This window comes from Apis mellifera, linkage group LG4, assembly GCF_003254395.2.
Source record: "Apis mellifera strain DH4 linkage group LG4, Amel_HAv3.1, whole genome shotgun sequence".
Taxonomy (NCBI): Eukaryota; Metazoa; Arthropoda; class Insecta; order Hymenoptera; family Apidae; genus Apis; species Apis mellifera.
Window position 1 is genome coordinate 6197393 of NC_037641.1, and position 23850 is coordinate 6221242.

The following is a 23850-nucleotide window of genomic DNA, read 5'->3' on the forward strand; positions in this document are numbered from 1 at the left end:
CTGAAACGACAACTTTTATCTTTATATAGGGTGGGTAAAGTAAAAATTACGCGCATATAGGAATTATCGTAGTTGGTGTTCACGTCGTTTCAAAAGAAGAGGAGAGAGAGAGAGAAACGTAGGAGAAACATAATGGAAATAAAAATTACTCGGGTGGAGCGTAATCGTAGTGGAGAGCGCAGTGACTGTGCAGTAAATTATTATTTTTGGCACGGGGGAGGGGGGACGTGGATGAAAACAAACTCCATCGTCGGAAATCGAGATCGACGAGTGGCAGCCGTTGAATATCGAGCGTGGCGTGTACGTGTGAAAACGAAGATTTACGAGTTTATTTTTACACGGAGTGGAGATCACGATCACGAATGGTGGAGTCTGAATGAAAAGGAACAACCGGGATTTTTAGCTTCGGATCCTCTTTCCCCGACTCTTTTCTCCGCTTTTCCGTGTTCCGTTTCATGTAAACAAAATTTAAAATAGTTATATTTCTCGATTAGAGTATAACAATTGGATTGCACAAATAATTTGATCCGATCTAAATATATGAATTATCATTGGTATCAGTTTTGTAGCAAAACTTTTAAAACTCGAACGAAGCTGTTTTTCTGAAATCTGAAAGGAAAGAAATATAGGAAAGAAATAAAAGGAAGAATAAGTGGATAAATTTAAGGAAGATGTGGAAAGGAAGAAGGTAAAATGCGTGTGAGGGAACGGAAGGAACAATGGTTGTCCCCAGGTGGCGGTGACTCGGGGCAAAATATCGATCGATCGGGTCAGAATCGGCCCGTTGGAACGTAAATCGGTACACACATCGACGCGGTGCACCGTGGATGGACAAAGTCATCGGCAACTGGGATTTCCTGGCAAACAGTGACGGGTAACGAGCAACACACCGCTATGAGGACCGATATTTAATTACCGCCAACTCACGTCGACCGCGAAAACGTTCGTTTCCTGACGATGCGAGCAAGATTCCGTCGTAGCTCCAAGAATTCCTTACTTTCCCCTCTGTAGAATTCAAGAGATAATGAGAAAATGTAAGCAAAGATAACGTATAATTTAGCAGGATATTTTTTAATTTTTAAAATTAATCTGTTATTGTCCGGTGGATAGTTGCACGATTAATTGTTCTGCGCAATTCACCCATTCAAAATCGGTTCAACGATCCCAGAACCGGACACGAGCTAAATTTCCATCATCAATTCGTCCCTAAGACGAATACAGAGAGCACGATCGATCTCCATCCATCCGTGGCCGATTCCGATTGAACAAATGTATTCGCATCGAGGAATACCAAATCTTTCCATCCAGTGTTATTGATTCGATTAAAAATTGCTGCACAAGGGGGATGACGAGAGTAATTTGATCCGTAGTAATTAATTAAATAAATTTAACGAGAAGAAAATGACAGACGTGCGAGGTAAATTGAAAAAAATACGAAATGGATGAATAAATACTTATTATGCCCGGTTATTCAGATTGAAATAGAATTTTGCTTTTTGATGAAGACGAAGAAGAAGAAATCTGGAGAAACGGAACGAGGAATTATTGAAATGAAGAAATAATAAATTCTTTAAATTGTAAAACAAGCTACTTATATAGAAAAAAATATCAATTCTCCTGTTATCCTTTAATAGAGATTGACAAATTGGATAGATCAGAAAAAAACCACGAAAATATTTTTCACGATTCTTTCTATTTTTCGATTTTAAAAAAGAAAAATTTCGTTTCCCAAATCCAATTTCGATTATCGATCGCGAATACGAGCTTGTTCTCGACTTTCCTATCTCGGCTTCTGACGATTTATTCCACGCTTCGAATATCTCGAAAAGTTATTCCTGCGATCGAACAATTACGTTCTCGAACAGGCGGAATTGTATTTACAACGATACAACGCGATAGTTGGCCGGAAGCGAGATTAAATTAGTTCCGCAGCTTCGATCTCTCCAACTCGCGAAGGAAAACTTTTTTTTAAAAGGTGGAAAGGGAGAAGGTTTTTCGTGGAACGAAACGATCTTTGATTCTGATCCTCTTAGACGACGTTGCTTTATCAATGATGTATTTTTTTGTTGCTCTATGAATGGAATATTATTGGAGATGAAATTTTAATATTATTTTTTTTAAGTAGTTGGAATAAAAGCAAGTTTAAGTTGTTTAATAATTTTGATATAGTTCAAAAAATAGGTAAAATCAGAAGATTTGAATCATATTCGTTCGAAAAAAGACAAGAATAAAAATCAAGAAGTAGAGAAATCCAAGCGCTGTGCTCAATCGATATATATATGTATCAATTTTCACTCTATTTGACCGTACGAAAAATCGAACGACGATCGAAGAATCGCTTCAAGAAAAGGCGCGAGGAATTCGTTGAAAAACGGATGTCGAACAGACGTCGAACAATTACGAATCAATTGGTTCGCCGACGAAATCCAACTCCGCACGAATTCCCGCCAGGATGAACAATCAAATCGGAACGAGTGTGCCCCACATACCTCGAAACGAACGGAGAAACGTGAATCAACAACGTGTTCGATTCACCGACCCTCCTCTCTCCGCGCGTCCATCGATTTCCCTCTCCCTTTCTTTTTTCTTTTTTTTATTCCAAGAGGACACGAGCACGATTCCTCGATACGAACGAAGAGGAATCGATGTTGTTACACGTTGCTTAGGATCCAATTCGATCTGTATGGTGGACTCTCCTGTCTTTCGACGCCGTCGTGATTACTCGAAGAATCGAACAATCGAATCGGAAAGGCTATGGACAGATCCTTGGAAGATCGAGAATGTGATAGAAATATTTTCTACAATTTTCTAGATTTTTCCTTTATCGATGTTATTTAAATTAACTTGGAAATTAAATATCTCTAGTTTTCGAATAGATAGAATATTCACATTTCTAATATATCGTTATGTTTTATTTTAACGCGTTTGAACAATGAATGGAGAAGAGTTAAAGAAGAAATTTTGCAAAAAATTAATTACACGAGCTAAATTATTCATTCCTTGAGAGTAATATAAATTCCTAATATTCACGTTTTCAGCTTCGAACAAATAAACGAATGCTCGTTCCATTCAGTGCTCGCGCAACGTTCCCCTTAAACCAATCGGCCTCCGTTATAGCACTACTCCCCAACCAATTCCAAACAACCTTATCCTCCACTCGTCAAAGGAAGAATCGAAAAAAATAAAAAAAAAATCGACATGCTTCGCCCGACACCTTTTCTCCTCCTTCTTCTTCGATCTTCCTCCATCGTAAAAAAGAAAAAGAAAAAAGACACTCCAAAAGTTGCAAGGGGAGGGGAGAGTGCAACCCTCTCTCTGTCTAAACGAAGAGGAAAGGATAGAAAGATAGAGGGAAAAGAGGAGGATGCGTATACGAAGCGCCATGCGAGATGACAAAAAAGCACGAACGCCTTCCGAGATTCGACTCAATTAAGCGGACCCGCCGCCCGTTGACAAAGTACGACATCATTGTTCCTTTATGGTCGGCCCTAAATAAGCGAGTCTGCCGGCATATTGAACAGCGGACGAACGGATGAAGACAGTCGACCGACCAACCAACCAACCAACCAACCTGGTAAAAACGACTGAATCGCGATTCCGTGATTCGTGTGTGGAGGAGAGATATACCTCTGTCGATGTATGAGGGAAGGAGAGAGGGAGGGATAGCCTGGAAAGGAAGGAGGAAGAGGAGGAGAAAGAAACGGCGAAAGAAGGGACAGGAAAGAAGGAACACGTTGTCAGTCACTCAGCAGGAGCGTCAGACTTTGCTCGACGACGTGGGTACTCGCCAACTTCTCTCTACTCTTCTTCTTCCTCTTCTTCTTCTTCTTCTTCTTCTTCTTCTTCTTCTTCTTCTTCTGAGAGGGAGAGTATTACTCACTACGTGGTTTTGTTCCTTTATCGACGCTGGGAATTCCTCGACTCGATTCGACCGCCGATGCTCTCGCTTCCGTGAACGACACGGGTTATACCCCGATCGTGAGTTGTATATAGAAGGGATGGAGGAGGGGGGCAGATTCTTTTGAAAAGTGTGGAAATTGTATTGGATTCGAGCTAAAGTTTTCTGGCTGTGTTTTTCAGAAAACTTTATGGTAGAGTTTTTTTGTTGTAGGTTTGGAATTTTATTTTCGACGTTCGATTATTTTTAGAATCGGTATCATTGAAAATATTATGCGATATTGATTTTTTTTTCATTCTCCTCGAAATTTATTTTTCGAAAATGCTTTATGAATGGAAAAGGTGAGAAAGAAGAAGTATTACTTTAGTTCCGTTTGAGCGGGAAAAGGATTCTGGCCGGAAATGGCGTGCAAAGTGAGACGAGGATGAGAGAGAGAGAGAGGCCTTGTTAATTAAAAATCTAGGACGATTGAAACTCATCCTCCACGCTCTGTCGAGATATCAAAGCTGCCCTCGCGTCCTTTTAATCGTTTCGAACGAATCGTTGGGCTGATCTAAAGCCTTAAACGAGCGAGCGTTTCGAAAGCGGTGTAATTTATTCTTCGAACGAAATTACGTCAACAATTTTCACCGATTCAAATTAAATGTAAAAATTTAAAAAAAAAGAAGAAAAAATAGAAAAAAGGGAAAGGAAGGGTTGAACGTATTAACGAGCCAGATTTTAATCCGGACAAACGTGTTCTCTCGTTTTTTTTTTTTTTTTTTTTTGTTTTGTAAAGCTTCGATTCGAGACCACTTGTACGATAACGTTCAGAGGATCGAAAAACCGACGCAAAACACTCGTTTCAGTTTTAGACTCGAGCATTTTTCTATCCGCTCGTGTAATTAAGCTGTGAACATAGAGACAACGGGATCCACGAGAGAGAAGAAGGTAGAAAGAGGTTGGAAAATTGTCCTATCGAGGTGGAAACAAAGCAATTTAAAGATGCGAATATCTTTGCTAATTTTGCAATTTTGCATGTAAAATTCTTTGAAATTGAATAGTTAATAGAATCGAGGATGAAAGTGTGTAAAAAAAAAAAAAAAAGAAAAGAAATTGAAATTGTTCGATCATGTATCGAGAGTATAAATGTAAAATGTTGAATTAAGCAATTTTTCTGTTTCGAAAAACGTAACCTGTTATATTAAAATTTTTACTTTCGTTACTCGATCCCCCCTGGATTGCTGGAAACTGGAATTGAAAAAAGAGAGAGGGAGAAAGAAAAAAAAGAAGAAGAAACCTTTTTTCTATTTCACACTTTCTATATTAAAATTTTTATTTTCTCAGAAAGTAATCGCGAACTCGAACAAATTTTCTTAAAATGAAAAAATTTTACTTCCCGATAAAAAAAAAAGAAATTCAAATTCCATTTCGATGTTCGATCGAAAAAAATTTCTAACATTAGATTATTCCTACAGATTGCTCGAAGACACAATTGATCTCATCATCGTCCAATGGAATTGAAAGCATGGAAAAAAAAAGAAGGAAAAAATAGCGAGGGAAAAACAAAGGGATGGAAAAATCCTCGGTTAAGCATTTTCGTGATGGGTCGAAAAATATTCTTTCTATACGTTCAACTTCCGTGACGTTTCACCGAGGAAATATAGCGGTACTTACCGTAAAAGGGATCAACGCGTATTTTCCAACAGTGGAAAACTGCAACGACGTCATGATTTATGTAAATACCGACACGCGGATGTAGGGAATGTAACGTTTGTGAGTCGGCTCAGAAACGAATAGATCACGATTATCTGACGACAGAGATTTCTGAGAAGTTGAAGCATTTGTTGGCAGTAATAGGTTTTTGCTTTGAAATTCAAGACTTTTTTTTTTTTGTCATTCAAACGGATATGGATTTATGATAGTGGATTGATTAACCGTCACAGGAATCGAGGTCGTCGATAAAAGTATGGAGAAATTGCAACAATTTATATTTACATTGTTTAAATTATTTTTTGTATCTAGTATATCGATAATAGAACTATCGTTTTCAACCAACGACCATACCACGTAGGAACTACTGGTTCTCGTTCGATCACCAAAGTCAAGCTACGTTGGGCACGGTTAGTACTTGGATGGGTGACCGCTTGGGAACACCGTGTGTTGTTGGTTTTTTCTCTCTTTTATTTGTTATAATCTAGCATTAATTTGAAATTGACACTTAATTACAATAAAAATTCTATAAGTGTCCATGTATTTCGATTATCTTTTCACATTTTGTGCAATTCTCAAAAACGATATAAAAAGTCTCGAAACTTATCACAAATTCCTCTAAAAATCCCAAGTTTAAATCAAATTCTTCCACCAGAGTTACAAACATTCGATAAGACGCGTGAGTAATCGATAAAAAAAAAATCGTCTAGAATTTCGAAAACACTTAACACGGAACCATAATCATATATCCCGCGCGAAATCGAGGCGAAATCGATTACGAGGGGATTCTCTCGATTCGGGGGTATAGGGGAATTCTGACGCTTGGAAAGACAAATGGCGGGCAATTTGAACGACAGCCCCGCCTACCGAGGAAGAAAAATTCGTGGCTATAAATTAGGCGGCTCACGTCCCCGATCTTCGTCGGACATTTGTCGCGGGGGCGTGCCGATTTTCGATTTAGATTCTCGCGTGATACGTCGCCGCGGAGGAGAGAGAGAGAGTGAACCCCTGTCAAGGCCGCGAGTCGATCCACGATCGAGATATGATAATCGAATTTCGAATTCGCCGCTTTGTGATGTCATTACCGGGCTTACGTATCGACGAGTGGTATCGCTGTGTCTTTTGGGACCGTGAAAGAGGAAACGTTCTCTCTTTCTTGGGGAATGAACGCGTGCGCCCCTCGCCGAAGATAAATTGCAATTTATCGTGAGAGGAAGAATTTTCTTAGTTGTATTCGTTGGTGGAATTTGCGATAAAAAGAAAATAGGAAAATTAATGCAGCTTTGTCTTTGATGAACGTTTTTTCAATCTTTTACGAGAAGGTATTTGTGGATATTGAAATGTTACGATTTGAAAAACGATCGACTAATATTTATCTCTTGAGAGATTCAAAATATGTATTCTGTTATTTTCTGTAAAAAGTGGTGGTAAGGATTGTCAGAATTAAAAGGAATGAACACAGAGATCGGGTGAAAGGTATAATGATTCGAGATTGAATTCTTTTCGATCGCGAAACGATCATAAAGTTCGTTTTCGAAAGATTGAATATGACCGAGCGTGACTAGATCCATCGACTTTTCATTTAAAGGCAATCATGTTAACGACGAAATAAATGGCTCGTGACGAGTAGAAGAATGAAAAGGTGCAAAAATTGCGCCCTCGTTCGAGCCGCGGCTACCAATTACACTTATTTCCCTCGTTGGTTAAATCAAACTGTTTCTCGAGCCTCCATAATCATCCCCTTCGTTAAGGGGCTTAAATAACTCGTGAACGTTCATTAAAGAAATTTCCTCGAATTTTATTCTAATTGTCCGATGATTGGAGAATCACAAGATACCCTTAAAGAAGAGAGAGAGTTTGAACGAACAATTTTTAAAGAATACGATTTTTCTCGTCCAATTTTTATCCGATAAAAGGAAAAGAAAAATTTCCCAATTTCAGAAAAGTCCTTTCAGAAGAATTTGTGACAAATTTACGCTCGTATCTTCGCACAGAAAAATATTTTTAAACACAAGTTTTCACATTCGAAGTTAATAATATTAAGAAAATTATCAAGAATAGAAAGAGAATTTTGATTTTCCCCGGACCGTTTCCTATCCTGGGAACGAGAAAGAGGATCACGCAATCGCGAGGAAGAGGAGGATCGTAAAGAATTCGAGCGGCCGAAGCAGGAAGTTGGCGGGCCCGAAGGGGATCGGTCACGACGGCAATCAGGTCTCTAGACTTCCTGCAGCGTGGAGAGGCCCCTCATAACCTCCGCCTTCGTTTTGCCTCGCCGATGCCAACGATCGACGACCGCTAAGACCCACGGTAAGATTATCCCACGAGAGATTATCTCGTAAGATCGTCGAGGCTCGGATCGTTATTAAGCTTCGATGCACTTGGTTCGATATTCCTTTCGTCCTCGAGACCCGTCTTCTCGAATTTTATTCGTTTAGCTCGAATGCCCGATGTAATGGCGTATCCCTCGTTAGTATTAATTAATAACGTGATCAGTTTTTCGACAGGTAATTTCGACGGGTTAATGTTTAATCGCGCGAGAGAGAGACAACATTTGTCTGTTCGAAAATTAGGTTAATTGATATCTTTTTCTCGATATTGTTCCCTTTGAGTCGATCTGTTCAAATTTGGTTTTCCAAATCGTTACCATCGAAATTTTCCAAGAGCCAATCTCGTTACGTTCAGAGCAGTGTACTTGTACTCCAAGAAGGTATTGCTGAAGGGCGGTGTCCACGAGAAGGAAATCTCGAGAAATGTCCAGAATAAGTTAGAAAATGATTTTGGAAAAAGGATTGGACCGCTGGGGATACAAAGGATAATTGGTAGCATGGATTTCTGGTATTCATGGAAAAATCGAAGATGCAAGAATTAGAATTGAAAAAGCATTGTGGCCAATCATTCTTTCGTGAACTATAACGAGGGATACTTAACCTGGAAGAGAATTTTCATTGACCAATTATTCTATATTTTCGTATTTTCAACTGCAGAATTATTTAAAAGATAGAAATTGTGATACAATTTCTGTTACTTTTTCATATTCGTAAATATTTAACGAAACGAAATTTTGTTTTACAATTAATTCTAATAATTTTATTTCTTTTTCTTGTTTTTTTTTTAATCGATTTCAGATGTCTGATTTATTCCTTTAACGTTATTTGATAAATTTATACAGTTATCATCGGATTATTGCTCGATTTATTCATTCATATTTTTGCCTCGCGTAAATAGACACACAGCAATTTTTCCCTTTTGAGTAAATCCGAACGTACAAGATCGATTCCAATGAAATTTCATTCCTTTCATAATTCAATTACTCTTTAATCAACGAACTCGGTAGGAAGACTGTGAATCGATAAAGTGAATCGTAGAACGATAGAGACGATGCTCCCATTCTGAATATTTGAAGAAAGGTAATTATGTTTGAATTTATACCGTCGTCAAAATCGATATTTCACCCTTTATTCCTTCCTATATTATCCTAAATAAATTAGACGCATTACACAAATCAGAATTCCCGATTAATATATTTCCACTCGTATATATAATTACATTCATAAAATGTAAAATTAATAATCGATATTCCATTTCGTTTCGTCGAACGAATTATTTATTTTATAATTTTCTTAAAAAAAAAAAAATTCTCTCCAACTTATCAGACATTAATTAGAGTTGGGACGTGTACGTTTCAACGATTTACGAAAGATTAAATTCTTATTATATCGATTTCGACAGTATGCAACCCGGGATAGTTTCGCTATTTGGAAAACAGCCATTCGACTCAAAGCGGATTACGACTCGCAATAACAACACCCATCATTGAATCGGTCGCGAGCTCTGTAGTAGTTCTCGATCCTAATGTGATTTAAACTGTGGTGGCCGTTTAATAGGGTTTCGGCTTTGTTGCCGCGATTTCATCTTTCCCCAGTGAACAGTAGCGCCCCTATGGAGTTCAATATTCGCAGCGATTGTCCACGATAATACTCGGTAACCCCTAGGTTTTCGCCTCGAGATTTCAATCCGAGATTGTATATCTATGAATTTTTCTTTTTTTCTTTCCTTTAAACCGTTTATCGATTCTTTGCGAGAAAGAATTTTGACTCCTATTTCGAAAGAAAATGTAAGTAATTCCTTTTTTATATACATTTAATTATGGAGTCTAAAAAAGGACCAGGAAAGAAGTTTTATCCTTAAGATTCCACTTTTGATTAAATTACAATATAAAAAATACTTAATATTCCTATCCGAACATATGATAAATGTAATATTAAAATAGAGAAAAAATCGTTGTTCGATCGAATAACTCGAAATTAGAGAATGGATCGGGATACAATAAAATATGTGTGTATATTCGGACATAGGGGCCGTAAAGGATTAAATTCTCGTTGGGGCAATCGAGGACGAATCGCGGGGCGATTCCCACATTAAACTAAATCGTATCTCTCGGCATCGGCCAACAACCAACAAATTCAAACCGTCTAACACGCGAATAATCCCTTCGATAGCCCGATTCTCGAGCGACAAGGTGGATCCGGTCCCCGACTTGGCACAACACGGGGCTAGATATTCCGCAGCGTGAGATTATCTCGCGATCCCCGGGTCCCTATTATGATCCAACTGACAAGCTATTTGTAGTCCCAGGGGGGGAAGAACGGGACGCCTCCATCTTTCTCTTCGAGGGATACGTCTAAACGTTACAAAAGCCGAACGAACACATACACACACACACATCCGTTCTTCCTCCGTCCGTTTCATCTTATCTTATGCCTGGTGCACACTGCAACGAGATACGATTATTGCTGGTGATCGAAATATTTTGCTCGTAAAATGTTGTGTTCGAGAATTTTGAAAAAATTCTGAAAAAAAGACTTGCAAGAGTTGGACGGATTCGAGTTGAGAACCCGTGATTAATCGTAGACGATACGGAAACGAACAGAGAAGATATCGTTACACGTTGGAATCTTTGTTGCTGTTCGACGAACATTATAGCATTGGATTAGATTCGGCATTAAAAATTCAGCAATTGCTCTATTTTGAATATATCTCTTCTACGTCCAAATACTTTATATTACGCTTAATTGAAACTAGTGAAGTTTTGGCTAAGTACAGCCAAAGAGAGATTAGAAATGGAATCTTCCTCTTCTCCTCCAATAATACGAATATTTTTATCGTTTAACACGCTTTCGAGCGTAAGACGCAACGGTTAGAGACGGTTCCGGGTGCGAGGAGGGGAGGAGCGAGCGGGGCATTTTTAGAGCGGCGTGGAGGATCACGAGCAACGTCCCGAACGAGAACTCGAGAGCAGATGCCGGCCAGATATCTCTACCGAACGGGCCCCAGCATTGGACGTGCGCCGCATTTCTGATTTGCGACCGACGCGTCCTAAGAGGGAACCCCCGTTGGCCCTCTTCATCCTCGTCTATGGTTCTTTTTTCTTTTTTTTTTATTTCCCTTCTCTCTCTCTCTCTCTCTTTCTCTGGCTTCATGGAAGCCTCGGGTCGACGCTCGAGAACCCACCGTAGTAGTGGGACTAAGGCTTCGCCTTAGCCGTGTCTTAAATGGATCCACTTTGATGCTTGGATCGGTTTTGGCGAGGATGAGCCGGTTGCTGTATTGGGATTTTTAATTTTTTAAAAGGAAAGGAAAGATTAATCGAGTTGTTTAAAAACTCGTTATCTATTATATAATTCCCTAACGAAGAATTCGTATACATCGTGATTATCAAGCAGATAATGGGATGATTCAGTTATGAATTTTCTTTCTCAAGAAACAATATATAAAACGCATCGACATTGGAAATTATTCGAGAAAGATAAGACGGCATTAAACTTTTGACGCAAGCTGCGTTAACTAAATCCACCTTCATCACGATCGACTATGAAATTGAAACTTTTCAAATGCATCAAATATCGCGAAACCTCGTGGAAGAAAATTTGAGCGAAGCGATCGTGAATGGGGAAGAGAGAGAGGTTGTCGCGTAAAACTCTCATAAATATCAGTTAGTCCCGCGGCGACGTTTTCACGGTCCTTTTGATACAGTGGCTCTCGTCCTCTCTGGGTGTTCAAACACACGAGAGAATAGTCACCCCTCTCCCCTCTTTCTTTCTTTCTCTCTTTCTCTCTTTCTCGTTGCACAAGGCCAGGTCGACCGTTGTCCCGCTGCTTCTCGTTCGGTCCGTTTAGTGGGCCGGATGGGATTTGTGGTCGTCGCGTGATGTATCGTCGGTGCTTGTTCGCCTCTCGTTCAGGCCGAGTCGCCTGCTGGGTCCACGAAAGGGGACCCGGCTCGTCCGAAACACCGACAGATACCAAAAGGAGAGGAGGAGGAGGAGGAGGATCGTACGGATGACCTCGACGACGATTTGGCCAAGGACGAGGCTGGTTCTCGCGGCCCAAGTTAAGTCTCGCCAACCTTATTCGGGCAAAGCGCGAACGAGATCCGTCTTTCTGGATATCGGAAGAGGATGTATATTTTGGAAGAGGATGTAGAATTTTTGGAATCGATGTGCAACATTCTTTGCTGATCTTTTTTATAATTATTATAAAAATCGTTACGTCATGTAATATCGATAGAATTTCGATTGGATTTCATTGGAGTGAAATGGAATTTGTTTTCATTCTGTGTAGAGAATAATTGGGTGTGATCTTTCGTAAGATGATTAATGGAAGAGAGATGGAAGTAAGTCGGTGCAATATAATGTGAAACGAAAAGCAAGGAATTCTTCGTGTTTTGAACAACAAAAACAATAACAAAAATTACGAATATCGAACAGGGATATAGATGGATTTTAAATCGTTGGTTAATTAGCCACATTCGTAGAATAATTACGTTTTAATTTACATGGGATTATTAAAATGGTAATTGCGAGAGCATCGTTTATTCGATAAAACACATGAAATTGTAATTATATGATTATTACTTGAATAATGCATTTAATATTCGTGTAAATCGGATATCTTATAAGTTTCTATATAAATTTTGCTACTATTTCGTATTAATTCCGCATAAATTTTCCATAAAATTAGACAAATAAAGTTTAAATTATATGTTAAATCAAAAACAAATATTTAACCAAATAATAATAATGTGCTAATGCGTATATTCGAATTAATATTTCATTAATAATTTCTCGATTGAATCATAGAAAACAAAACGATATTCATATATTATTTTTAATCAAAATCAAATCTCGAACAAATAGAAATCACGATATTTCTCGAGATTAAATAAAGCGCATCACGGAGGAAATCAAAGGGATCAAAGACAAAAAAAAATTATTCAACGGAGAGAATCAACGACTTTACTTGGAATTCTATCTGAAATTCGTTTAGAGGTACAATCACGTTGCATTATCGTGTTTGGACGCTAATTAATTGTCAGCATTTTTATGCGGGTGACTCAAAGAATTTGCCGACTAGGATACCGAGAAGAGAGGAGATTCATTGACACGAACTCGTTAAGTATTCGGGTAAACAGGCAAGCCCTTAAATTTACATCGATTCACCATTCACATTACGAATTCACAGATTGCGTAGTTTTTTTTTTTTTTTCTCTTTGAATATTTTACAAACTTTTTCTCTTTTTTTTATATCCCAAGCGTGACGAAATAAATGTTGAAAATTTTCACCTACTCACCATAAAACGATTCTCATCTCTTCGATAAAACGTGTCTAATTGTCCCTTACCTGGAACAAAGAAAAACAAGAATATTGTTATTCTATGTAATCAATCTCTGGAAAATATCACGATATTCTTTTTAAAAAAAAGCACCTTACATCCGAAACCTTTGAAATTCGACAAAATTCACAATTCCCAAAACGTTTTAATTCTAAATTCTTCTTGTATTCAAATCTCCATCAAACCACAAAAAAAAAAAGGAAGAAGTAATCTACACATTCGTATCCAGGCTAACGGAAATCGATCGCATAATTTCTCTCTCTGAGAAATGTCTCGACAGTTTTTGATGGACTTTCATGGAAAAATCAAGAATCAAGGGAAGGAACGAAACCTCTGTTTCTTCCTTTTCCTCCCCCGTTCCCTATGGAAAGGATACTCATTTCCCATGCATCGAAGGAAGAGGCGGAGGGAGGTGGTTGGCTCGTGCTCGGACTCTTGGTGTCCTCCTTGGTGTAACGGCTTCATTATGCGACATCTGCGATCTTTCCGGGCGCACGACCCGGATACACGGTCATCGGTGGTCGTCCGAAGAGGAGGAGAAGGAGAAGAATTTTTTTCTTAATTTCGCCATTCTCTCGCTCCTCTCTCTCTCTTCTTTCTTTATTCGACTATTCGGAGGGCGAGAAAAGATACACGGAGGAACCAAGGATCTAAGAATCTTTTGCTTTGTGGAGACTTCGATCTCTTTGCTTCGTGGAGCTTTTTTCTTTGGTACGTACATGTTCGCGTGCTTCTTGGACGATCGAACCAGCGTGTACCTAGGTTTAGATGAGGTATTGGGACGGTGTTTTCTCTGGAAACACCTTACTCGAGGTCAAACATTGTGTTTCTTGGCGAGGGAAAATCAATTAAGAGGAATGCGCTCGAACGTTGTTCGAGAGATGGTGTCGTTGGATTTTGGATATATATATATAATGTAATGCAAGAAAAATATTCCTTGATCTTGACGCGTTTTCTACATACATTCGTTCCATCGATCGAGTTTCCAATAAAAAAAAAATAAACCTCTGATCGATCGAAAATTCTAATCCTACAAAATCGAAGGAGAGAGAGCTTCCGTTTTCTACTTTGTCGCGGAGGTTGATGTTTCTAGAAACATACACACGCACACGCACGAGGAAGTATGGTTCGTCGAAACTAATTATGAAGAAGCTGTGCACCGTTACTTTTCTTTTAGCCGAGCTTGAAGAGAGAGAAGTACTCGCTCGAGCGGGTATCCGAAATTAGCCGACTAAGCGAAAAAAGACGAGCAATTTCTTCTGACAGGGGTGCCCGCCAAGAGGTCGAGTAGTACGCTTCTTCTCTATTTTTCTTCCTCCTCCATCACTTTCTTTCTTGCCTCCCACTTTGGCCTTGCTCTTTTTTTCCCTCCTCCTCCTCCTCTTCTTTTTCTTTCTTTTTTTTTTTTTTTTACTTTTTCAAAGAAGAGGAGGTCCCAGACTGCACCTGGAAAATAAACTGGCCACTTTTATCGATCGAACGTCCCCGCTATTAAACGCCCCGTCTGCGCCACCCACCCCCTCCGCCCCATTAAGCTCGAATAATCAGCCCGCTCTTTGCAGCTCTCGAGCTCATGACGACGAGCGGAGGCACGTCCTCCTCGGCCTCATATCCGTGAAACAGGATTTCGAGGGCTCATTATCCGTGATTCACCGGCCTCGATCGCTCGCGGCTTCGCTCCGTCCTGCTACGAATCGTCCATTTTTTCTTTCTTTTTTTTTTTTTTTCTCTCTCCTTTCGAAAGTGTCGAGGGATTCTCGTTTGTTGACTTTTCGAAGGGGAAGTTTCGAAGGGAAATGAGATATTTGCACGCTGAAGAATGAATGAGATGGTGAGAAGGGGAAAATGAGAAAGGTGAATGAAAGCGAAAACGAAAAGGTTCGTCCAATTTAAGAATACCTTGTATCGTACGACCATCTAAATTTTGAAATATCGAACGAATTCTAAATATATTCTATATATTTGGGATAAATGGAACGTCGAAAGGGGAGCAATAATAATAACGACGCGTGGTTGATTCGAGTCATCGAATCGTAGGAGGAGGCATTGGAAACGGCATTGGTGCATTTTGGTCGGGGAGGGGAAGGGACGGTTTCGACGATGATACAGTGATACAGATAGCCGCCGGATGCGGCGGAAACTAAACGCTGGCGCACCGGAAATGATGCCGGCCACCTCCGCGCACTTCCTCTTTCCAGCGGCGACGGCCAGGGAAATTTGATCGCGTCCACGTTACATACCGAAAGCTAACCGCGGTTATTCGTCCGGTGATTTCGACCTGGAATCGTGCTGGACGCATACCGCTGGATGACCCCTCACCACGTTCTCTCTGTCATCTCGGCGCGCGTTTTATCTCCCGCTTTAACCAGGTTGTTCATCATATATATATATATTATACATCCGTCATATCGATATATTCTGAAGATGCATCTTCGTTCGAGTATCGTGAATTTTACTTAATTTTCTCGATGTCGATATAGACGTATGATTCAACTTTTCCATTGTGTGACTTATTAACGAGCAATAAATAAATTCCAAATGAGGGGATACGATGGAAATGCTTAAGTATTTATTATGCAATACTTTATAAAGAAAAGGAATTTGACTCGAATTCTCAAAGAATAATTCTTGACCAACACATAATACCATACATCATTGAACGTTTCATTTTAGGTATTCAGGAAAACCGCGATCGTCGTATATCGTTTTCTGTAGTTCAGCGAAGAGAGAGAGGGAAGGTGAAATCGAATTAAATCGAACTGGGGGGAGGGGAGAGTTAGATGGGAGCGCACGGAGTAGCGTGGTAGAGGTCGCTGTGAAATGCGCATACAGACGTAAGTTGGCCGTTGTTGAAACGGAGAGATGTTTATCAGGGAGAATAAACGATCCCGGTTCCCTCCGTGGGAGTTTCATTGAATAAGAGCGCGAAATAAGATTTGCCGGGGAAAGAAAGTATTCTTTATGGGAGGCCTCGAACTCGGTCGTGAACTCGCCGCGGCTACACCTGCCCTATAACCTGTCGAACATTCCCCCCCCCCCCTTTTTAGTTGTGGGAAACGAGAAGGATTCGATCCTTTTAAACGCTCGGCCCTGCTATTCAGAAGAGGGCGGGAATTGAGAAGAGGAGTGGAAATAAAATTCAACTAGATGAGGATGGCCAAGTGAAGATGCAGAGCCAGGATTCGAAGCGTTGTTACAAAAAGAGAAAAAAGAAAAGAGAGAGAGAAAAGTGTGTATTTAAATTTGATTAAGAAGTATTAAAATCGAGATAATTTTTTAGAATATCGAGGAGAGGAATTCGTACGGGTTCATCTTAAATTATGAGAAAAATATATTTGGACGACAGGTCTATTCTGTACCTTGTCCGTGGGTTTCGTTCCACCACACAGTGGACAGTTTCATCGAATGTCAACTTTTATCTCGTTCATCGCTCGTCATCGCTCTGTGAGATCTTTTCAGGAGGCACGCGTGGCATTCACGAGGGCACGATCATTTTTCAACAGTTGCTCCATCGACAGATCTGCTCAGAACCTTGGATCAGAAACGTGATCTCCTTAGAAGGCAGTGACCTCGAGATTTACTCGTGTATTTCCGTTTAATTTTATAACGTAGAGCTCGTTAATTTGATGATATCCGAAATTCCATCTTGAAATCCAATCCTTCGAAATTATATTAATTACACGTATCACGGGCTCTTCGTATTTTATTGTACTTCAATTTTCCAATTTTGTGACTCTTGACGAGAGAATAAGGAAAGAAAATTGAATAACTCCGGTAAAATCAGGTTACAAATTTTCCAAGGAACATCATCTACCTTCTCCCTCCATTCATCAATTTTCTCTCACACCATTAATTCCTGTTCGAATTCCGGAGCCATGCTTTGGAACAAAAGTTTTGGTAATTGAAATAAAATGTCTGCGATGGAAGTAGCGCCGCGTTCAGCGAAATCGTCGAATCGTTCATTATCGCGGCAATGAAAGCGGGAGAGGCCAAAGCAACCACGAGCCATTAACCGGAACCGTTGAAAACGACATAACCGGCCGGAACGATTCTCCGAGTCGAAACGATGAAAATCCGCGAAGGCGGACTCCAAGGGATCGCGGATCATTAAAATCGATGTCGGTCGTTTCACGCGCGACGATGAGGAGAAAAAAGAGAGAGAGAGAGAAGAATCGCGTGTATTGTAAAAAAAAATCCTTCCTTTGATACGGGATTTTGTCACCCGCGATGAAATTTATCGAGAGTGTGTTCGATTTGTTTAATTTAAATTCATCCCTTTTATCGTTGGAATAAAGGGTACTATTCTCAATAATTCCCTTTTGCTTTTGTTTTCATTGTGATATAATGAGATAGGTATATCAGTATTTGAATTCCTTTTTCTACACTTAATTTCAATCAACAGAAGAATATAAATTAACATACATAAAATTATTCCGAATTTAAGAAGAAACTCGTAATATTTCAATGCTTTCCAATGAATATATATATTCATTTTTTATTTTGACCAACAAAGATACAATAGATCATATCGCGTGGAATTTCATTTATTCTTCCAGCTTGTTGCAACTCCCTCTCCAAAAAAAAAAGAGGCACACAAAATTCGGCCGATAACGATAATTTCGTTTTGTTCATAGCCCTCGGCGTGAACGCAAAACGAATCCTCCGATTAATCAAAAAAAAAAAAAAAAAAAAGAGAGAAACAAGAAAAAACGGGCCAATTAAACGACAAGCGCGTTATAACAATTTTGCCCATGCTTGGCACGCGCTTGGACACACGGGGAAGGGGTTGAAATTATGAATGGAGGGAAAAAGAAAAAAGAAAAAAGAAAAAAAAAAAAGATCGGACGGGAATTTATCTCGTGTCCACTTTTATCAGGCAAATTGGATTTCGCAACTGCGCGCCTCGCATACGTCACGCGATTCGGCGATAACGCGATTCCCGATTTGTTTGCGCGCACCTGCGACACCACCCCCTTTTCCGCGCGATGCTTCTCGAACGGTGTTAATGACTTTATCCCACTGTGGAACAACGCCAGTGGAATCCCACAATTTTCAATCGTCCCCTACCTAATGAACCCTCTCTCTCTCTCCTCCTCTCGATGATAAAATTTATCACCGGGGGTGGCGAAACCCGCCATTCCCCCAAAACGCGGGAAAACTTGGCGCGGAGGTGGGGTGCGAGATGGAACGAGAAATAGGTGGATCGACGAGCAGCAATGTATTACTTTGTCGAACTGTTCTCTGTATTGTTGATTATTATGTTTACGGTTTTGTGTCGATTGTTATTTCGATATTTGTGCGTGTATTCGTGGAATTGCGAAATTTAAATATGGAATATTGTTTTTTCTTTTTTCTTTTTTTTTTTTTGTATATTTAAATTTTATTATTTACGATGCATCAAATATTTTTTCGGAGAGAGGAATCGTTGGGAGAGGAGGAGGGAGTATCGATTATGAAGAGATTGTAAATTATTGTCGGTTATCGATCTGGGTTAAATGGGTTATGCTTTAATCGGGAATTTCTTTTATTATGGAATTACAAATTACAGGTTTTAATTAGGTCACCGTTTTATTTTTCACGAACGTGGAATTGGTGTAATTTACTTTTTAGATAGAAATGTAATAAACGTATTGAAAGGGGACGGCCCCTATATATATTGGCAATTTAAAATTAATTCGTATTCATCGTTCACAACGCAACCTTCTAATTGCTAATATTTTAACCCGTAATACAAATAAATCTTTTGATGATACGGAATTTGAACGAAGGATTAAACTATCGTTTGATGCGGTAATTAATCCGACGAATCTTTTTTCAAATTAAATTTTTATATATCGATTTAAAATATTCCATCCTCCATGATATCCTCTCTAAAATTCATCCTCGTTATTATTATTACTATTATTATTATATTTAATACTGTTAAATCAAAATTAAAAATATGGATTAAAAGTTTACCATTCTTTCTCTTTTCTTTTTACAATCTCGTATTATTTCTCCGCCGTTTACGGTCTCTTTTACTTATCCATAAGTGATCCTCTCGGAGAACGAGATGGGCGATTTAATGAAAGCAAGCAAATGAAGAGGACAGTGACCGTCCTTCGTAGCGAATTAGAGGATTAACGAGGCAGCGCGACTTCACTTGGAATTTCGATTTCGAATCACCGCATCGTCCCCCTCGAGTCCGTGTCATTAGCAATCGTGAAGTACGTGACTGGAACGAGAAAAATTGCCCGTGAAATTCGAGCTTCGCGTGACGACGTTAAGATCTTCGACGTTCCCAGAGATGCGGAGAGGAGGGACGAGGGGGAACGAACGACTGTAGGGAATAAAGGAATTCTCTCCGAATTATCTTCTCGTGCTTGGATCGATGATCTATTATCCGATTGATCCATTGATCTTTTAACTTTCTTTAATCGAACACGATACTTTTTTTGGATTTTCAAAATCCTTTGGTGAAAAATATAAACTCGTTTCCGTCTCGATTCTTCTTTCTCATCGTCGATTAATTTAATCTTAACGTTCGATCTTCGATGGTCGGTATAACGATTACGCAAAGGCGGATATACGATTCGGATGCGTGCAACAAATTTCGAATATTCTTAATTTATACCGTGGATATTATACGCGGCGTTAAACGGTGAAATACGACACGCTTAACCGAGGAGTTCTTGCCCCTCCTCGATATTATTGCCGTTCTTTTATTCTCTTTCCTCGTCTTCCTTTCGGATTAATTAACCCTCGGGATCGAATATAATTTCATTTCTGCGTTTTAATTACACCCGACTTCCGCTCGAATCTTTTTTTAAACTCGTCGTCGAAAAGATTTGTTTTCCTGCATCGAGAGCCGTATTGCCAATATTCTGATTTCCTGTTCGAAATCGACACGAGTTGTTTCTCTTTTGAAATAATTTCCTCTATCATGGTGTATATTCATCGCGTTACGTAATAGAAAGATCAGAATGCAGGAAAAGTTTCGAAAGTGTGAAAATTAATTTTCGTCTGAAACATTTCAATCCTCTCGACCCGAACACCTACACCATTATCTCCTCCGATCCCAGACATCGAATATTTTCTCCTTTCGAGGCGTCCTCTCAGGGTGAAACTTCTCTCTTGCAAAAGTTTCCTCCTTCTCTCTCTCTCTCTCTCTCCCTTCTGACGTTTCGTGATACACGAAGGTGAAGAGGACGGGGCAAGAAGGCCACTTAAAGTTACCTTACGTAACGACACTTTTCCCTCCCCGAACTTCCTGTATAAATTCCGCTTTCGGCCGGATGTGTCCCGGTAATCCGCGAAATATTTCTCACCCGAGACCGCGATTCCTTGTCAAAGTTATTTGTTGTACCCCCTATGGGTTCGAAAAGGAGGGAGGGCAGGCAGAAAGAAAATGGTTCCGCGAGAAACCTTGCATCACTGAAATTTTTACCTTTTATCAGAAGGGATTTGTGATCGGTGTGAAAAAAAAAAAATTGGATCCTTTTTAATCCTGTCTCTAATTTTCCCAACAGAGAAATTTTTTATACAATTAATTTCGAACTTTCCTACTTTTCCATTGAATCTGAATAATAATTAATTAATTAATCATTGTATACTCGCAAGAATTATTAATCCGTGGATGAATTACTTTCGAAATTGGAGTAAAATTTGCATTAAAAAAAAAAAGAAAAAAGAAATAGACAACAAATTATGTATAACGAAGAAACTTTCTCTTCCCCACTGTTGAAAATATCTCTTTCGATTAAACACTTTCGAATCGAATCACTCTTAAACGATAAAATAAAATCGCTAACCCGATTAATCTAATTCCTATGCTCCATATCTATGCATCGATACATTCTCTTTTATCCTTTTTTATTCCCAATCGAACCATATCCATCCTAAATCGATATCAACCGATACAAATTACATATTCGATCGATTTAGAATCCATTTCCATCACGTTCCGATAAATGAAACGAATTATCGGCGACAATTAACAATTCCGTCTAGAATTCTACACCTAATTCTCCTGAAAATATCGCAAAGCGTTCAGAATTTATAGTGAGCTTTATTACAGTAATGCAACAGCAATGGTGAAATGGTCGGTAAAAGCGCGCGAAATTACACGTTGAAACCGGGGTTTAAAATCGAAATCAAGATGGCCGACGAAACGTTTTCGCGCGATCGGTCGTTCGTTATCATTATCAGCCGATCCGCTAATTGATTTATTCGATTTAACCGCGGGGGGGGAGGGGAAGGGTTACGAAACGACCGCAGGATTCACAGTCGAGCGACCTTATCGTTTATTTATCGCGGCGGATCCGGAAATACCCATCGATATTGGAATCGAAAACGGAACGAAGGCAAGCTTTTGGTGGCTCGCTCGTTACAACCAGCCGACGAGAATCGGTGGCGGCGATTAAATTCATGGCCGAGAGTAATTGTCGAGTGGATTTTGCGTCGAAGGTCATCGATCAGTCGAGTCTCGTCTCGATTTCACTCTTTGCTTTCGATTTTTTCTCTCTCTTTTTTTTTTTTTGATCAAATTAGATTAAATTGAACCACTTTTCTCTCTCTCTCTCTCTTTTTTTTCTCGAGACCTAGTCTCTTCCTTAAACAAATTGCTCCATCAATTCTCTCCCTATCTGTTTGCTGTTTTTCTCGCGACGAGAAAGGAAAAGTTCTTCTACACGGTGTAAGTGTAGTTCGAACAGCGGGATGAATGAACTCACGATTTCTTTGGACGAGAAGGATCGATCTTTAATAGCGTTTTTCCTACCTGTCGAGAATTTATGGGTTGGAAGTGGGCAAAAAAATTAAACAAATTTCAAGGCAACCTCAAAGTAGATGCTTAAAGAAAAAATTATAGAAATACGAGAAAGAATCCCATCGATCGTGGAATTGAACCAAAGGTGGTCCAACGAGATATTAATGGTTCGAATACTTTTCTCATTTTCAAATTTTACTGATATATAATCTTGAGACTTCCCTCCTTTGACATGTATATCTCGAAAATTGCAAATATAAAACACTTTCGTTACCCACTGTGTAAGTGCTTTGAGCTGCAATATCTACGAAATTGAGCTTATACCGCAGGGAGGACCGACGGGTTTCGCTCCTTGCACGTAGTCTGGGCCCGCTTTCGTGAGTCCTTTGGGTGGTGGCGTACCCACGGACCCGAGTTATGTACGAATTCTCTCTCTCTCTCTCTCTCTCTCTCTCAAGCTGTTTATGCATCCTCTGGATTCTCAAAGTGCAGTTTGTATCCTCTATAGATATCCTGTGTAAATTCTCACTGTAATTCGTCTGGACCTATCCCCTTGGTGGTTGTGCGAAGCTGTGAGCAAATGGATAATGCGATGATCTGTGTGCGCGATACGTTTCTATGTCGATGTGAATATATTGCATGGAAAATTAGATAGAGGATTTGGTAGAATTTGCTTCGTTACATCTTCGTTGATAGATACATTTAATTTTCTAAATATTATTATATCTCCAGAGATTGAAATCAACTACTTTGTTTGATCTAAGATAGAGATGAAAATAGAAATAAACATTCAACACGAGGTTTATGATGCGTCGTTGGAAGAGAGAGAAAAATATTTATAACAATTTTTCTGAACCGTGGAGAATTGTTCGATCGAACTCCAAAGGCAGGAAGAAAAGGATTGAAAAGAGTAAGTAATTCAGGATATCTGGCGACGATCCAACAACTTACACTTTGCTCTCTTTGTCTCGCCTCCCCTCTCCGCTCGTATATTTCACCTCAATTTCACATAATTCACTCTTCTCCCTCCCCCATTCGAGATATAAATTGATATATTAGTAGCCATTACCGGACGGATCCCATCTTTGCAACGAAGCTACTTTCAAAACGATCGAGTTTATAATCGTCGATATATAATCGTTTCGTTTCCACCGATCGTTCGAGAATTTTAATTTTTCCTATTTTCACCGGTTCTAATTGAAAATTGTAACCCGTGGCCTCGGATTAATTTGCTCGATGACGGAAAGTTTCGTTAACGAGCGTGATTTCAATATACACGGGGGTGGACGGATGAATTATTGCACGGTCGAACGGCGCGAAACAAATTAATATCCGAATGCTCGATTTATGAACGATTCATCGTTTCCATTTTACATATTACAGGTATTAATCAATCTCTTGATTAGCCTGTATTGCTGCGATATTCGAAAAGAACAAAAAGAACGAAATGATCAAGAGCGAGTTAATAAGTTAATCGCGCGTAACGAAAACGAGGCAGATTATGAATGGGAAGGAAATCGAAACTTTTCGAGGAAAATAAACGGCAGAGAGAAGTAAGCTCGGTCGGAAAGAAAGCACTCGAATCGAGAGTCTCTCCTTTTTTTTAATTCCCACCCATCACTTGCCTCTTTCTCTGCCCACCATCACACAGACGGCCACCATCTTGCCTCTCTTCCACCTTGACGGTTTATTAATCTTTAATGGGTATAACTTCCAACACCGAAAGAGTTTTATATCCTCGAACATTTTACGCGGCGCTCTCCTATTTCATCTGCCCTCTCCCTTTCAACCCCCGCCTTGGCCCACCACTTCTCCAAGCTCGTATAAAATGATAAAATG

At 39.5% G+C, this 23850-nt stretch overlaps 1 protein-coding gene and 1 non-coding gene across 7 annotated transcripts in view; one reads left to right on the forward strand and one right to left on the reverse strand.

Annotated features, from left to right (window-relative positions):
- LOC100576383 (mannosyl-oligosaccharide 1,2-alpha-mannosidase IA) overlaps positions 1–23850 on the reverse strand; it is a 477580-nt gene that overhangs the window by 221520 nt on the left and 232210 nt on the right. The gene's annotated exons all lie outside the window — the stretch shown is intronic.
- Positions 5931–6049, forward strand: LOC113218753. The gene has a single exon (XR_003304633.1). It is a non-coding gene; the product is annotated as a 5S ribosomal RNA (ribosomal RNA).